The 16,554-nt window shown below is 37.1% G+C and overlaps 1 protein-coding gene across 2 annotated transcripts in view; it reads left to right on the top strand.

Annotated features, from left to right (window-relative positions):
* The window catches only part of LOC121325757 (paladin-like), an 88,558-nt gene that overhangs the window by 2,674 nt on the left and 69,330 nt on the right, over positions 1–16,554 (top strand). Inside the window, exon 1 of one of the 2 annotated variants that reach the window (XM_041268701.1) lies at positions 10,194–10,466. The exons of the other annotated variant lie outside the window; for it this stretch is intronic. The gene's annotated coding sequence lies outside the window, so the exon portion shown is untranslated. Of the gene's footprint in view, positions 1–10,193; positions 10,467–16,554 lie in introns of those variants that run through there. 2 annotated transcript variants of the gene reach the window in all.

Raw genomic sequence — 16,554 nt, 5'->3', positions numbered from 1 at the left:
ATTTTCATTTAAACATTACATTTTTTAATGCATTTCATTTATGATTATCAGCTTGTATAAGTACACATATCATATAATGAAATAAAGTGTTTATAGACACGTTTATACAGTTAAAAGCATAGATAATCATGAAAAACCTGGTTTCAAGCAGGTGTACTCAAACTTTTGACTGGTACTGTATGTAACAGCTGAGGTTGACCAAGATTTGAGAGGAAATATGACTAATTTACCTTGGGGGTCAAACTGTTATTCCTTAGCTGAGTTGCTAATTAAAGCCAGGGCCTTATAGCTTAGCTAAGCTACACTGCCCCCTGAAGGTTTTTTCCCCTGAGGTTTGTTATTTTATAAATGAATATATGTTGCGTGTAAAGCTCAAAATCCCACATTCTAAACTATAATTCTCGCTGCTGTGTTTTAACTGCGTACACAGCTGTAATCTTGATCGGCCGAATGGCCTTTTCTCATTCCCAAACTTTTATTTTCTTAATTTACATCATAGGTAATTGTGCATTAAAAGAAGACAACTCTGTGACTCCTGTGGGAAAGAGTTAAAGGGAGTGCCCCTGTTATGAATCATCCGAGCTAGAGGGCTTGCGAAGTGCAGCTCTACATGTTATGAAACGTCAATTCAAATGAATAAGCTGGCTGTGGCAGCTGTAAAAAAAAATATTTTCGAGTACAACTGGCAGAAAGGTTTGGCCTAACTAACCGCTGGCAGCGTTAATAAATATATCATATGTCAAGAAATGATGTAGGGTATTGAGGCTTTGCCAGCTGTTTGTGACATTGACGATCCCTCTTGTTTTTCCATGAATTGCTGTCTTAAAGGCATGTGTCTACCTCATTATCACAACAGCTTTCTCATAAGCACGCTAGAATTTCGCAGTTTTAATAGACTTTGACTCAAGTCAGCTCATCTGCAGCAATAATAAGTTAACTTCCTGTCTAGCAGGTATTCGGGTCCCAGTGAGGGGTCCAGTTAGAATTTTATTCCTCCTACTGATGGCTCCCGATTTCTAAGCAACTGCTGATAAGGTAATGCAAATGCAACTAACAAGAAACCACTCAATAACTGAACTATAATTTAAATGGTAATTCCTGCAACTAAGTTGTTTCTTACTAGTTTTATACTATTTTGCCCTTGCACTTTTCTATAATCTTGACTTATTGTTTCATAAAAGCGCCTTCCAAAATACTTTGGTAAATACTATCTGTAGTGGACTCTCATTCACTATGTACAGTAGGTCTCAGATTGTCCAGTTTTTAAATAAACATTTTTATATCACAAAAAGGTATTTCCATTTTAATAAAAAGATAAAAGGAAGTTATTGGTTTGTTTGCCTTGCCTGCCAAGAAATATGTTACACTTGCACTTTTTAGGTAATTTCACCTCAAAATTGTCTTTGGGGTCAAGCATCTTACTGGCTGAAAAACATGTCAGTCCTTGGGGAAAGAAGCTGATTGGTTACTTACAGAAAAGAAGGCCCTAAAAGGGGTGGGAACAAATCCAATCTGCAGGTGAAATGACCATGAAAGTGCAAAACTATCTGAAAGCAATGACTGCAAACAGGGGTTTCTTTAACCTAGTGTCTTTCTAGACGTGTTTTAAAATGAAAATTCATGTTTGCTAAAGCATACAGTATTTATTTCAAGCCTACACATTTCAGACCTACAGAATGAATGGGAGTGCATGGTTTGGGGCGGGGGTGGGGGGTCATTATGACTATTCTCGACTTTAGTGGTCAATAGAAATTGGTGAATAGAAATTGCATTCAGAGCAAGGTACCGCTATAGGTGTTGTAGATATTATACTGCCAGTTATTATTTTGTTTCAACTAGTTCTCACTACTCTTTTGATGCTTCCATGTTTTAGATATAAGTTCAGTTCACCCCTGTGAACCAGAATGAGATTGACACGTCTATAATTCGTAGAATAGGAGATCATAGCACATGTTGATGTGCCCATGTGTAGTTTCATTAAATCCTTTACCAGTCTATGCAGCAATGTGAGAAAGTAAATCTCTGTGAGCTACAGTGTGCTAAATATCCAGTTTTTATCTCAGTTTTTGCTTGTGAATTGAGTAGTTGTAGCAGTTGTACCTGGCTCCAGTTGATCTTGAAAACTGCTTAAATATTAACTACCACTGTCAGCCTGCTTTGCAATTTCCACTACTGCCACCAGGTGGCACTTATGTAGATTAAGAAGCAGAAACAATGTGGAATATTGGAAATAAGAGAATTCTGAAGAAAAATGCATGTACTGTAGCATGCATGTTGAATGAGTAATTAGAATTGGCACAGAGCATACGACAGCACAAATTGTTGACCTGAGTGGTTTTCTTGCATAGTTCTAATATCAATTCCTGATTACCATTCATTTGACTGGTTAATTTGTCCAGTGCACAGAATAAGATCTGCCCTTGAGTAGCAGTTGCATGTTTTAGTACAGTGTTGCTCTGTCTGCATTTGCGCTTTACGCTGTTGAACCACACAGGAAATATGTTTGATTGAGATTTTTTGATGTGCTAGTCAATGCATAAGGACGCAGCAGGTTGCTTGCAAGATTTCAGCAAAGCGGAGAACTACAGCTTTGCTTTCAGTGGCACTTTAACTAATGATTACAATGGAATGAAAGTATTGCAGATCCAGTATGAATGCACACATCACAGGGTGTTTGTTAATCATAAGCTATATGAAATAAAATTATTTGGAATGTAAAGATTGTGGTGGAGGAAATACAAGTTCAATCTATGAAGAATGTGATATTACAGTTTTTTGACTTTGATTAGGTTGTGGCTATGTTTTAGGCTCCAACTAGGAAATTCATTCCCTAGGTAAGTTTTCCAATAAAGATGGGTTTCAACAACAAAAAACCACCGCTCAGTCTGGAATCACATGTTTCATACATGCCATATTCACAAAATAAATAAGCAGAATATTCAATTACTAGAACTGATACCAGTGAATCAGGGCTTATTCTTGTTGTTGAGTGCTTTTAACATGCTATCGTCAATACTTAATTTATACATCCCATAAAGGTGTACTTAAAACAGATTCCTAATATTGAAATTAAAACATGTTTTATGTACTATTAAGTGTGCTCTATGTGATTATCTGTTGTTTTATGTTTAGAAATATTTTTTGCTGGAATAGTAAGCATGGGAAATAATAAAACAGAAACAACATAGTGACTCACACAGAAAACGCATATGATATTAAACAGGTAATGCATTAAATAATTGGAAATGTATGTGATACAATATATCCCCTTTTAATCCAGGTTTTCAAGCAGAAAGCAACAGAAGCAGTTAAAATGGTGATGGAATGACTGGGTGTTCTCCAGCACTGTAACTGAGTTTTAACAGAAATATTTGTAATGCTGGTATAGAGCAGCTCTAAGCAGTTATTAGTGATTACTATGACAACTGTTCTCCCTTTTCATGTAAGACAAGAGATCAAGCCTGAAGATAGTCGATACAATGCTGCTGTGTACAAACCATTAACAGCAAAGCAATTAAACATGTCAGTTGGAGGCACAGAATGAAGGGCAACTACGACCACCGCCAAGGACCCTGAAGCTGATGCCTACAGTGTTGTTGCATGAACAGCTGAATAGGTTCTATCGTCTTGACATTACATAGGAGAATGCAACATCCTCACTGTGATCTTTATCTAGTGACCTAGTGGCCAATTGATGGGAAACACTCAATATGAGTGTGACTTTACCCATGCCTGTAAAAGCTGTACACATGTCAAATGTGCATGACAGAATTGATCATCTAATGCCAACTATATTAATATGTGTAAATTAATGAAATACATACTTACAATTTTGTCCCTACATATGGCTATAATTAATTCTTAACCTTTTGAGTCCCAAATGTTGATGAGAGTTCTGGAGAAGTATTTAAAACAAATGGTTTGAATATGTATCTTATTTTGCCTTTGGAAGTTATGGAAGCGTTTTTTCATATGGGCCTGTGGCGTAGTGGCGGGTGGTCAAGGCTGTTCAGCGGCAGAAATAGCAAACCCCCAACACAGAACTTTAGTTTAAAGCGCCTTGGCACACTTTTAATAACAACAAAATAAATCAAAACAGAAACAAACAAAAGGTTTAAACAAAAACTCTTCAAAACAAACAACATATAACGCCCACGCATCAGCTACCCTGATCTTCTCTGTTTAAGCTGGGCAACACATCTTCACTGAACTATCTCTAACACTCTCCAAACAAACACTCACCTGTTCCTGTTATACCATGTGGCCAGTGGCTTGATTGATTCCACTCAATGAAACAATCAAACAATTCAACAATGACATGTGGCTCTGCAAGGGTGGCCATCTTGGTTCCAACTTCACCAAAATGTCCGCCAGTTGCCAAACAATCACACACCCCTGTGCACCCATGTGCAGAGCCTCTGCTCTGTCACAGTCCCAAATTAAGCATGGGAAAACGTGATAGACTTTCAAATACATTTTGCCTCAAGTTGTCACTAGATTATTTTCCTGGAACACCTCTCTGTGCATTTATCAAAGCAGACCAAGTGTCTGTGTATGGGGATGGTGTTGTTGCCTGGAAACTTCTGGCAACAAACTCTAGCCTGTTATAAAATGACAGAGAGTTTACCCAGAGGTTAGTGTTTTCTGAGAAATCATTGAAGGTGTGCATTTGATTGAAAATCTGTTTATGGATGTGTTCCTGAAAGTCAGTAACTTGATAATGTAGGTACCGTTGCTAAAGGAAGCAGTCCAGCTCCATAAAAGCAAAGGTGAAATCAAGCACTGTAGTCCTACAATTTTTAACCCAAGACAGATACTTTAGAACGTCTGTACAAACTACATCATGAAAGATTAACAGAGAAACTTTACAGATTAATTTAAAATACGGCACCATATTTTTTACTGCGCTTTTTTTTTTTTTTTACCTGTCATAGGTCTTGAAAAAAAAACTGAAAATCAAGATTTTACATGCTTAAATTCTTATTCCTCTTAATTTCTACTTAACATTAAAAATCAGATTTAAACTTAAGGGAGAAGGTCAGACAAAAGACACACAATGCAGAAAGCAGTACAATTTTCCCTAATTTTTTACCTATTTAAGGCATAAGTAATGAGACACTGAGGTAAATATATTAATTTCTTTTCCACAGGAAACTGCCAACACATCCTGAGGATTGTTTAGCTATTCCTACTGTCTGTTTCATTAAGCTATGCCATTGCAACACATTTGTTTGACTTTTATTTACATTCCTTCCTGTCTCTGACGTTCAAAGCAGTTCTACAGTTTGTCTGCCCTAAGAATATATTATCTACACCGTTGACAGTGTTTTGTGATGGTTAAGAGTGTTATATGAATGAAAAATACTGTTTTGGCAAGACTGTAGATATATATAATAGGACAGCAGTCAGGTTAAAACCTTGCTAGCTTTGACATGAATTTCCAAAAACAGTTCACAATGTTTGCTTCTTTTTTTTTTATCGTGCACACTCCACAGCCACGTTGGATAGTGTATCTCAAAAGTTGACTCTGGGGGAAAAACATCACAACTACATCACCCTGATTTCCACCATTCCATAACATAGCACAGCCTGTCGTCAAAATCGGAGCAGAAAGACCAAATGATACATTTTTTAAAATTTGAATCCAGGATCTTGAAGCAGTCCCAAGCAACTGATAAATAGCTATACCTACGGGCCCTGTCGAGTGTTGCATAGCTTCACTCTCTCTCAGATTGTATCCACTCTGAAGATTTCTCATACACTCTGCCTGCTGTAGGTGTTGCTTAACTATATTTCATATAATTGAATTCCTTTATTTGTGCATAACCTACCCAACCTTTCAGAACAATGGCACTATTGACATCCTGGCATTTTCTTTAAAAACAAACGGCAACCAAATTTACAGTTGCATTAGGAACAAACAATTTGAACTGAATAAAATACACTAATAATTGCACTTATTATTCAGCGTCTGAGCTCCCCCTCCTCCTTCAGCACAACTGGACTCGGAGTCACTGGAAAGCAAGGCAGAGGGGCCTGCTTCGTCCTGCCGCGGAGATTTCAGCTGTCGCTCAGGGTATTGTGCACAATATTCATTTTTTTTTTTTTTTTTTTTGCGCCCTGTTTTCAAATCAAACTAGTAATTGTCACTGTATACCTAAAGCAAAAGCTTAACTACACCTTAACCCAATATTTTCAAAGTAGAAGCTTTGAATGACAGGTGCTGTAGTTGGCAAATGAAACTTCACAGTCAGTGCAGGTCTTCATGTTTGACAGTCATTTAAACAAATGAGAGCATTCCAGCACTGCTTCAGTCAACAAGATCTGTCAGAACAGGGTGAAACTACAGTACTAATGCACCACTGAGATGACTGACAGCGGCCCCCAGCCATTCAGAGTGGAAGGGATACTAGCCAGATAGCAAGTATAAAAACTACACGAGCTAGAGTGGATTTCTAAATGATTATTTTTGTTAAGAAAATTAAAAAACGCAAGTGGTTTTACCGAAGTGTGTCGTATATAAATTTATTTCAGTTGACGTTTAACAAACTTTACCTATTTAATATTTAAAAGTAGCAAGCCTATTTATACTGTATGGCCGACATTCTGGTGCATGACTACAGACAATGGTCTGATAACCCTATATTGCTGTACATTCTGGGGAACTTAGCTGATTGGTATTCTATCAGAAGAAAGGGTGAGTCACACCTTCCAGTTCTCTAGGAAGAAAGGAGCAAGTGTTACACAACATAATATGAAATCAAAAGGGATGTGTATTGGACAGAAATGTGAGAACAAGTCTTTCAGACAGTTTTAACCATGTGTGCAGAATCTGCTGTAAAAATTGAGCCTGCTTTTCAGAGGAGCTGTATTGAAGATGGTGGATTGTGTTTCATAACATCGTCTTGATATGCACAACAGCTGCCAGTTCAAGATGTCTGTTAGTTACACATATTAGTCATGCGATTTGGAAATGTTAAACTGATGACAGCACATTTTGAATTTTGGTCTAGTTTCTTAAAATGTAAAAAATAGCAATAAACTGAACTTTATTTCATTTCTTTATTTGATATAAAATTTGAGACCCAGTATTTCAAGCTGAACTGGATTCGATAAGCTCTGTCTGGGGGGAGTCTTCCTACCCAGCTATAGACAATACCAGCAAAGTCTGTTGCACCAATGAATAATGAGCATAGGCACAAAAACATGACAGAACAATCCTTCATTTATTGGATGTTAATTCACTCTGGGTTTTCTGGGCTATTCTTACCAGTTTGACAATATAAATGGTCCTGGCACCACTGGTTCCTTTCTTTGCCTGTGAATTGAAATTGTTGGTGTTTGGTTCCACTTCCATCTTGACACATGGCTTATGGAAGATTATGAGGTGGTGTTAGGGCTCTGTTTTCAGGGTTTATTTTTGAGGAGCACACAAAATACTATAATACAGCACTCAATGTTTAGAGTAATGTGTTTATTTTTTAGGTGTCTTGAGTTCTTAAGTGAAGCATCATTTAAAACCTGTTCATTGTTCAGTTGTGCAGAGGTATTTATACCTGGTCGATAACTTTCCATTGTTTTCACAGATTTCGCCCTGGCCACACTCAGGCAGGTTCAAGGGAAGTAACAAAGTTGTGAATCACATCTAACACTATAAAGACTTGAAACCTACTGTGCCCTTGGAAAATTGTTTCAAATACACTACTACATTAGGAAAACAAAATTATAGTGGGTGGATATGTTAATACTTTTCATAAGATAAACAGAAAGTGTAATCTGGAAAAACATATATAGACAATGGGAGATGAGTTGAATTGAAAACATATTTACTTTCCTATTGTTTATCTGGCTATATCTGCCCATATCTAGGTAAACATGATGTTCCCTTGATTAGCCCAGTCCGCTCAAAACAAATACAAGTTGAGTTTTTTGTGCTCTTGTCAAAAATAATGTTGAATTTAAGGCACAAAAGGAAAAGAGAAGTCGCGAGCTTCTTCTTTTGGCTTTCAGATAAGTATAGTTTATTGAAGATAAAAGTTACAACCAGACCTCTTAAAGGTTACATGGTGACAACAGTTTGCAGGTATCCTCTTTCCCAGCACGGATCAGAGCAATACAAAGAATATTCCAGTATTCTCAGTTTAAATGCAGTCTCTTAGTGACATCACGATTTTTCCTTAAACCAATCAGAAAGACACAAATCTCTTCTCACTTGATTAATTGCCCATTTGTCCTAACCCTAGCTTCAAAGCATCTGGTTCAATCCAGTTTATCTTTGAAGTAGCCAGTTTTTATAACCCTCATAAAATCAACTGTACTCCTAAGAAAACCTGTTTTATTTCTAGTTTGTGCTGTCTGGTAGGAATTTAACCAGAATCTGGCTTAATCTTTGTATTCTAAGACCAAAAATTCATTTATATCTAAATAAAATGTTCCAACAAATAAATATAAACTGAAAAAGATTATTGGGTATTGTGTACCTGATTTGTAGCAGCAAGCATGCATATTTAACTTAAGAGTCAGTACAATTCTTACTTCAACTGCTAGCCCAGCCAACTTTCTAATAGAAAATTAAAATATTATTCCTTGCCAAGACCAGTGGTGAAGATGGATTATTTCACTCTTCCCATTTGTGTGCTTGAACGTACATAGCTGATGTTTTTGCTTATGGAAAAGTCAGTGATCCCTCATAAGTTTTACAGAACCTTTTAATGTTGAACAGCTTCAGAACGAATTGCTGACTGTGTGCAGAAATAACGTTTTATCAGAATGACTTAATTTATTGCAAGCATTTTTACATGTCTGCAATTAGGGCACTGGCTTTTCGTTCCACCCTAAAACAGTCTGTTTATAATAATTCCCCTTAGAAATCTCTGCAACACGGGCTCTGATTTACACAGATGAGAAACAACATAGGGTTGTGAGATGTAAGATAACATAATTTAATCTTTTATTTGGTTACATTTTTTTTTCAGCATCATCAAAACTGTAAAAACTAAGTATAACACAGGCAGGATAATGGCTCAACAGAGAAAACTTTTCCCTAAGTTTAAGAAAATCCAAAGCTGAAAAATTAATGGTTAAAAAAAACAAAACCAAAAATAACCTTATGTGCTTAATTTGCTTATGTATCTAAGGCAGGTTGATTTTCATTGTCGATTTGCGAGTGCAACTGTTTTTCTTTAGCAGTTGTCTAACAGTTTTAAAGTATTAGAGTACCAAATGAAAGGAATAACATTTGTTTGCTCGTAGCATACTTCAAAGATATTCCTGATGAATTCAAGCTTCTGTGCTGCTCAGCTTTCTGTCCTCAAAACTCTAAGGATGAATTGCTTTGTCAGAGACAGAGAAACATGACAAAATGTTTGGCAAATGTTTTCTCCCTCAGAATGCTCTATTGTTTTCCTCTAAGAAGAGAGAATAAATTAGTTTGCTGCTGGCCGTGTCAGTCGATTTACAACCATCAATAACGTTATGTATGTTACAAACTTTAGAAGAATTATCTTTCCTAAATTGCCCTCAAAATACAGGCTAGTTTCCTGTTGGATGTTGAGAAAGATTTTGTTTGGGAAAAGTGGTAATGTATTGTTTTGTGTGTTGCTCTTCATGTTATTTTATCTTCCTATTTAAGGTGTCATTAAAAACAGTCAACTGTTATCAAATACATTTAGACCGGGACACCAATAAATGAAATGGGTCGGCAGCTGTAGAATAAGACTAATTGTGGCTCTATTAATGCTTGCAGTTTGAGCCTGAAAACACATATTGGATATTTAAATTGCGCAATAACATGCACATTTCCTGTACTTTTTTTAAACACCATAACCCCCTGTCCCATATGCAGAACTAATCACCTGCCTGCAAGATTAGCACACAGCACAGTCAGTGCAAAGAAATCAACACGGCCTTGATTCTTCTCAACCCTGTTACAGCTCAAGGGTGTTGAGAATTGTGCTACCTTTGTTAGAATTGTGGTTTGTATGCAGAGTTCTATTCGGTTAACTGTCCGTTTCCCTGCACCTACGTGCTAAAGGATTGTGTTCAGTTCTGCTTCCACAAGACCTTCTGTTTGGTAGGTAGGCTGTTGCCAGGAGCCCAGGCCTGTGATTGGACATTGCCTGGTTGATGAGTAAAGTCTGTATTAACACGCCCACATCCTCTTGCACATACAGAGCCAATGCTGAGATGTTAGGATCTGCCTCACTTACTAACTAGAGCTTCACTCACGCTAAATTTGCTCCAGTCATTAAACTGAAGCACACAATAATTTGACTTGCCTTCTCTATAAGGAACTCTTAATGATGCTAGCCTGCTTTGGCACCGTGGAATCGCAGGGTAGAGTGTCACCGAAAAGTCACCAGAAAGAAATCTTTTAGACTGAGATTTGGATTGTAGTGTGTATTGAATTTTCTTTCCATTATCAAATAATTGCAAACAACTGGATGTTTTGGGATACAGCAACTCAGGTACTGTTACAGTTTATGCATTTTTATGGCTGTTGGTTTGGTTTCTTGGTTGATCAATTTGTTTGCTTGTGTTATATACAGTGCTTATCATAACCATAAATACAATATTTTGCAGTGTGTGTCGAATCAGTGGAGGCTTCCAAAAAATGCTGAAATACTGATTGTTGTCATTTTCACAGGAAGTATTTTTCTTGTGTTTCAATGAATGGTCTCTTAATGTTTTTTTTTTTTTTTTTTTAGTTTAAGAGTAACATCAAATATAACTTTTTGAAGTGTCATTTTGTGAGTGTTAGGATTCGCTTCTAATTCTGGCGCTTCTATCCATTGTTTTAATGGTTTATATCCATGTGTAAGAGCCCTGGTACTTTCATTTTAGCACACTTTAACTCCACTGGGAGATGCAGTGGTCCAGAGTAGGATTTGTCTGACTGTGGAAGTCAGCACATAAAGATGCTTTGTGGTTAAAAAAACAAAACAAATTAAGGCCTATCCACTTTGTCACTATGATTCTGGGAACTTTACTAACCAGAACCACCCTTACAAGAGTCCGTCTCTGTCGAGTTGACATAGAGGAAGTTGTGTCATCTGGAGCAGGTAGACCACACTAAAGGCAATCATGCAGGACATACAAAAAGAAGCAAGGTATCCAGTATTAGTGAATATTATTGATTGCCTGAATGTATACATTTCTGGTACACTGGAAATGCAGTGTGCATTCACTAGCCCTTGCCTGTTTATTATAGTACTCACAGTACTAGTAGACTAAACAGTAAATACAAACAGAAGCTGAAAAGCTCTGTTCTTGTTGTGGGCACATAATTATTGGATGTGGCAAGTTGACATTTCTTTGAACTTTTAATTTGTTTTTTAAAACACCTGTTGGGAATTGTTTTAGTCCAATTTTTCTTTTGCAATTGGCTAAGGTTTCCATGTTGTCTGCAGCACAGCTTTCTGAATTTACAAACAGACAGTATGGTTTAGTTGCCTTTCTAGGAAAACATTATAAAAGGAAGCGTGCAAAACATCAAGGGGGAAAGGATTAACTGGCACAACTGAGTCAGAATACAGTGCTGTGAATATTAGTGCATCAGCAGTTTATAGAGGAACAGAAATGACAACAACTTTCAAGCATTACTTGGCAAATGAATTCCAGTATACACAGAAAATCATACTGAGCTTGACACGTAATGGGAAATCCTTTTGTTAAACATATTTTTTGCTGGACATATACATAATATGTATTGCCAGTGGCGTGGAGTCGGGGAGGGGTACCACTTATAAAAAAAACAAAAACAAAAACACGCACTTTAAAAAAATGTACGGTTTCTAGTCATGACGTCCCCGTTCAGCCCCCTTCACAACCCCCCTCCCTCACAACACCACGCAAGGAACATATTCAAAACAGATCTCATGCTGGGAAACTGAATTAATTGAGAAACCGTAACGTTTTCAACAATAACTTTGGAAGCCTATTCTAATGACTTAGATTTTGACCGCTTGCGCACACAGCCTTTTATGTTGCCTGACATTTTAAAAGAAGCAAGGGGAAAATGAAATTAAAAAGCATCCGATCCATCTCTTATGCAATGATCTCAAATTAAATTCGATGATATCTCAACTTTCTGTGAGAATGCTTTGTTTTGACTGGACTTCCGGCCCATTTCAAGATATCTCAAACGAGGCAGGAAGTCAATTCGAGATATCTCAAACTGGACAGAAAGTCATTTTGAAAAATCTCAAATTCAGTTCAAGATGTCTCAAACTGGACAGGAAGTCGGTTTGAGATATCTCAAATTCAATTCGAGATATCTCAAATTGAATTTGAGATTGCTTGAAACTGGGGTTGATTTGAGATATCTCAAAATGCATTTGCGATATCTCATTTAAAACTCCAATTACAGATATTTCAAAATGGAGCTTTAAATGAGATCCAAATTAATTTTGAGATATCTCAAATTTAAATCGAGATATCTCTAAATGAATTTTAGATATCTTGAAATCAAGTTTAGTTTGAGATATCTGCAATTCAATTTAAGATATCTTGAAATGCATTTCGAGATATCGCTAAATGATCATTTGGCTTGCCATAGTGCCACTGGCTAGAAGATTACTTCCAGTAGTTTACCAGCTGTTCCGGTTGTATTGCACAATACCGTTGACCACAGCACAGCAGAAAGGTGCTTTTCATCTCTTCGTTGCATAAAAAAATATTTACGATCTAAAATGACACAGAAGAGATTTAATGACTTGATGTGTGGGTATAGCCACAAGGAACCCCACACCTGACAGATAGAACCTCAGTTGCACCAGAATGTGCATGGAGAAATACAAACAGACAGGATTTCTTTGGAAAGTGTTTTTGCTTTCATTCTATTCAACTCCAAATATTACTTAAATTTCCAATTTAAAATACTTGTCATTATATTATATTAACTTTTCACTAGGTAAGTTATTTAAAATGTTATTTACCATATTTTTGGTTAAAAACAAATGTAATGAATTCAACATAAAGCAGCACAACATATTATTTCAAAGCATGAATTGTTAAAATAAACTAAAACCAGAATTTACCATCTAATAATGTAATCAAGCTGTACCACCTTAAATATGGTGATAGTAGGCTACTATATGAAAAAAATCTATGCCCCCCCCCCCCCCCCCCCCCCCCCCACTTCAAGTGCCTCTCCGCAGCCTTTGTCTATTACGTTATTTTGCTTACTCCAGCAATGTGGAAGTAGAATGTGGCTAAATGCAGAGCTTTCTCAGATTAAACCACATTACACACAGTTTTAAATCATAGGGGGAAAAAATAATCAGCTTCCCAAAATAAGCCGAAATTATAGACATGCGATTTTAAAATAGATTTAATTTTAATAGTGTTTCTGCTTCTATGACTTAGCCAGTTGCTAAGTAACATTTAAACAGGGGCCTTTTCAGAGTCACTGTATTTGTCCATAGTAGAAGTTCTCTTTCTAGGCAGTGAACTGAGAAAGGCTTCACAAATGTGTGTTCTTTAACAAATACCCTAAGGGAGTTACAAACTCTTTCATATTTTGGCAGTTAACTTCTGAATATCAAAAAGAAAAAGGTAATGCAGGTACACAAAAATGTGAATCATTGATAAAAAAAATATTATATCAGGATGTTTTGGACTACAAGTCCTTCTTCAGCTGGATGGAAAATGCAGTGTGTAAACAGCTTTTTTTTTTTTAAATAAAAAAATTCTGAATATACTGTAGATGCCCCAAAGGATTGTTTTCATCTTAGGATCTTGTACTGTACTAGACCATTATATGTAATAATCTGTTCACATAATATTCATTGTATGGGAGAATATAGTTATAAAATCTATTTTCTTGGACAAAAGGAAATTATGCAAAGGGTGCACCTTTGGGTTATTTCACACCAACTCAACCAGACACGCGACCATCTCAGATTTGTTTAAATTTCCCCTTCAAGCTGTGACCTCGTAAAGGTCAACCTGAAGTAAAAAAACGGACCCTGACCAGAAAAATCATCCTGGGCTCAACTTGGAGGCTACCATCATGTGTAGCACCTCGTTCCACTCATATTGAATAGGGCTTTTGAGTAAAAATAGTACCAGGAGCACCTAACTCACTTTTGGCAAGTTGCCAGACGAATGGTAAGTGAGTTTTATACGTGTCAGCACAACCCTTTAGCCTGTAGAGGATGAAGGTCTTAAAAGGTTAGTATTGCTGTAAGAACCTTAGGGACCACTCTTCCAAATTTTGTGAAACACTTTTGGTTTCAAGTCCCCCTATTGGTCATTAACCCTCTCCTGAAATTAGTTTTTTTTTATATTTCTACTAAGTTTAGGCCGAAGTAACTCATGGGGGGGGGGGCGGGGTGGTGGTGGTGGTGGTGTTCCAAGTTATGGAACTACCAAAATCTCAATGAATTACTACAAACTGATAGAAAACATAATTACCATGGTAAACTTAAGGAACTTGAGGGGTTAACAACTTCTGGCATTACTAGAATTTCACTTCTACTCCTACTGGAATCAAACATAACATCAAAGTTCTTATGACAACTATATAACTACACAAAAAATAAAGGATCTTAAACATTTTATAAGTTGCATGCAGAATGTGGTTGGTTAACGACTGCTATAGAAACCACACATCACAAAAGTTCAGTAATTATCAAATTTAAAGTTATTGCTGGCGTGAACTGGAACAGGGAGCGAGATTTTCTTCTCAATGTTCTTCCATTCATAGAACAGTCTGTCCTCAGGGAAGGGCCTCTTGAAGCTCCCTTGAAGTGTTCGGTCCGACAGGATGCATAACCTTCACTTGTGCTCCATCATCAGAGACGTTATCAACTTTTCCAGGGAACACCAACTTGTAGACGCAGCTGAGCTGGACCTTTCTGGACAACTGCATCTTTCAACACTGTCACCACACGGAATTCCATACTCGCCACACACCTGGAAGTCTTTGGAGTTAAGTCTTCAGTGGCAGTGAACCTCTACCTTGCCACAATAGGCCAAGTCCTATTCAGGATGTGCCACTTGCCAGTATGCATGGTGCCTGGACACTGGAGCGGCACACTGAGTAGTGTTCAAAACCACATGGAACAACGCTGCATTGTCAAGATGGCGGAAGGCATGCATATGGAAACAGCGGTGTAAACAGGGAAGTTTTTTTTTTTTTTTTTTGAAAAACTGAATTTTCCATAATTTTTTCAATACCAGACCTCACAGCCAAAGAAAATTTTGAGATTGGAAGCCGCATACGGTAAGCATGTCATAAAGATCACATTAACTTCTTAAGCACCTAAAGTTTGCCTAGATTATCTATTTTTTTGTGTTTTCTATCAGTTCATAGTTTTTAAAATGCATCTAAGTGAGGTTTTGGTAGTTTCAAATGTCACTCCAAGCTAGTGCCACTGAAAGCACACTCTGTCACTTGTTACTCTAGAGCTAACCCCAGACAGTGCAATATTGAAGAATAATGCCAGTTCGGTTAGGAATATGTGGTACTTTAGCCTAACCAAAGTGGCCATAGCAACGCTTGAATGCATTACAAATGCAACTTCAAAAATCCCAAATCTGCGGATACCAAAATGTTTTGCTTGATTCTTGTAGATTCTCTCAACATCTATCCAAAAATATCTTTGGGCGTTTTTTTGGAGCCCCTCCACGTGAGTTATTTTGGCCTACACTTGGTAGAAATACCAAAAATTCAGATTTCAGGAGGAGGTTAATAACCAGTGGGGGGACTTTGAAACAAAAAGTGTTTTACAACATTTGAAAGCGTGGTTCCTAAGGTTCTTACAGCAATACTAACATTTTAGGATCTGCATCCCCTACAGGGTAAAGGGTTGGGCTGAAGTTTGGATAAAACTTGTCACTTACTCCTCGTATGGCAACTTGCCAAAAGTGAGTTAGGTGCTGCTGGTATTTTTTTCCTTGTAAGCCTTAGTCATTATGAGTCGAACAAGGTACTACACATGAAAGTAACGTCTAAGTTGAGCCCAGGGTGATTTTTCTGGTCAGGGTCACTTTTTCACTGAAAGAGGGATCCATTGATGCAAGTCTGAAATGGTTATTCAGACCGTGTAAGTGATTAGTCCTGTATTTTATATTATACAAGTACATACTGAACACGCACATATTACAAATATTGGGACAACCTAAGGTAGTGTGTTTGACAGTAACTGGTCTGTGGCGTACATTTGATTTTATGTGTGCCCTGGCAAGTTTCATTAGATCATATGGAAAGTAATACAAATGGCTTTCAATTTATGGGTTTATTTTGTTTGAGTGGGTTCAATATGTTTCCAGTGCACAATGCTTTGATGTTTTGGGCTGTAGGGTTTGTTACGACGTCTGACTTGAAATGTCACCTCTGAAAGGGATAGAGAAAAATACATGAAAACAAGCATCTGTTCTGTAACTATGTGAATGTTAAGAGGTTCTGGTCTGCCAGCACTAGGCAACCATTAATAGCAGCAATGTCACTGAACAGATAAACAGATGGATTTGTAACATAAACTCTCAAACTGGGAAGTAGTTTACACTGGTAGCTTGTTTTTTTCCACAGAATGAATAGCATGATAAATT

This window comes from Polyodon spathula, chromosome 13 (assembly GCF_017654505.1).
Source record: "Polyodon spathula isolate WHYD16114869_AA chromosome 13, ASM1765450v1, whole genome shotgun sequence".
Lineage (NCBI taxonomy): Eukaryota > Metazoa > Chordata > Actinopteri > Acipenseriformes > Polyodontidae > Polyodon > Polyodon spathula.
This window is presented reverse-complemented; position numbering and strand designations above follow the sequence as displayed.